This window comes from Lactuca sativa, chromosome 1 (genome assembly GCF_002870075.4).
Source record: "Lactuca sativa cultivar Salinas chromosome 1, Lsat_Salinas_v11, whole genome shotgun sequence".
NCBI classification, from domain to species: Eukaryota; Viridiplantae; Streptophyta; class Magnoliopsida; order Asterales; family Asteraceae; genus Lactuca; species Lactuca sativa.
This window is the reverse complement of record NC_056623.2, coordinates 74,835,190-74,836,706: the sequence shown is the minus strand read 5'-3', so window position 1 is coordinate 74,836,706 and position 1,517 is coordinate 74,835,190. Positions and strand designations below refer to the sequence as shown.

Here is a 1,517-nt window from a genome sequence, read left to right as displayed (position 1 = left end):
AAAGGATCATGAGGATGCTTACAAACACTTAGATGAGGTCAATGACATTGTGGACTATTTCAATGTCCTGAAAGTTCCTAGAGAGACAGTCTAGTTAAGGATGGTTCCCGTCAATTTTAAGGGAGTTGCGAAGGATTGGTTGAAGGCATTTTCACGTATTTACTACTTGGGCACAGATGCGTGAGAAATTCCTAGAACAATTATGCCCACCATCAAAGATATCTAAACTCAAGAAGGCAATATCCAACTTTGAGCAACAACCGGGTTAGTTGCTTTATGAGGCATGGGAGCGATATAAAGGGTTACTAAGAAACTGCCTTCAAAATGACCTTAACATACAACAAGAAGTGTCTATATTCTATGACGGGGTGAATGTCATGACGAGGAAGCTCCTTGATTCCCAAGGAGAGCTTACTAAGAAAAATCCGGGTGAAATCAAGGAGTTAATTGAAGAATTCTCCAAGTATTCTCGTGAGTAGCATAATCCAAGACAGGATGGGACAAGGGGATTTGGTAGTGGAACATCAGAAGACATGGCTACTGTGCTAGCAATGTTGAATACAATGGACCGGAGGATGAAAAAGATGGACCAGTCAATTCATGCTATTGGAGTTGGATGTGAAAGATGCAATCGTCCACACTTGACTAAAGACTGCTTTTTAGATGACAATGGGAACAAAAAGGCTCAAGTTTACTACTTCAGTGGAGATAAATATGATGAGGACTGGAGAAAACTAAAGAAGGAGTGGTTGCCATATGAAGAATACAAGAAGCACTAAGAAGAAAAATATAGGTAGATTGGCTGAGGCTTCTACCAAAAGGAACAACCACCAGCTGAAAAGAAAGTTGATTTAGAGACCATACTAGCTTGTTTTCTGGAGGCTTCAGAAAAGACACATGATGAGACTGATGCAGCGATAAAAGATCATAGGATGATTATGAAGGATCAACAAACCATGATGAAAGATCAAAAAGCTATGATGATTGACCAACAAGCATTATTAAGAAATCATCAAGCATCGATCCAAAATCTTGAAGCCCAACTTGGTCAACTAACGACTTTTGTGAATGAAAGATTATCTCCACAATTTCCCAAGAAGAAGACTCAATCAGATGTCATGGTGATTGAAACTGAAGAAGATGCCATTTCTGAGTTCTTAGAAGCTTTAGAAGTGGAGCCACAGCAGTCCGGACAAAAGGATGAAGAAGTCAAAACTCGAAGAAAAAATTTATGCTGAAACATCGAGCTTACGACGTGAGCCTTCAAAGCTCACACCATGGGGAGGGTCAGAACAAAAAAATTCAGCCAATGTGTAAGCCTATCATCCTCCTTTACCATTTCCGTCCCAAGAAAATACCCGTCCACTAGAGAAGGAGCACTTAAAATTTATGAAGCAAGTGAAGGGTATTCCAATCAATACCCATTTCATTTAATCTTTGGCTAAGGTTCCTGAGTATGCCAAGTTCTTACAAGATTTAATAGATACTCACCAACAGTTAGAAAACAAGTCCAAGGT

At 39.6% G+C, this 1,517-nt stretch overlaps 1 non-coding gene across 1 annotated transcript; it reads right to left on the bottom strand.

The window, feature by feature from the left end:
- Nucleotides 1–224: 224 nt before the first annotated feature.
- LOC111918507 (small nucleolar RNA R71) lies at nt 225–331 on the bottom strand. Its single transcript, XR_002859258.1, has one exon. It is a non-coding gene; the product is annotated as a small nucleolar RNA R71 (small nucleolar RNA).
- Nucleotides 332–1,517: the final 1,186 nt, after the last annotated feature.